This window comes from Halichoerus grypus, chromosome 11, assembly GCF_964656455.1.
Source record: "Halichoerus grypus chromosome 11, mHalGry1.hap1.1, whole genome shotgun sequence".
In the NCBI taxonomy this organism is placed as follows: domain Eukaryota; kingdom Metazoa; phylum Chordata; class Mammalia; order Carnivora; family Phocidae; genus Halichoerus; species Halichoerus grypus.
Window position 1 is genome coordinate 90770494 of NC_135722.1, and position 202 is coordinate 90770695.

Consider the following 202-nt stretch of genomic DNA (forward strand, 5'->3'; position numbering starts at 1 on the left):
GACTTCATGTTTAATATTCCATTGTATATATATATACCACATCTTCTTTATCCATTCATGTGTTGATGGACATCTTGGCTCTTTCCATAGTTTGGCTATTGTGGACAATGCTGCTATAAACATTGGGGTGCACATACTCCTTCGGATCCCTACATTTGTATCTTTGGGGTAAATACCCAGTAGTGCAATTGCTGGGTGGCAG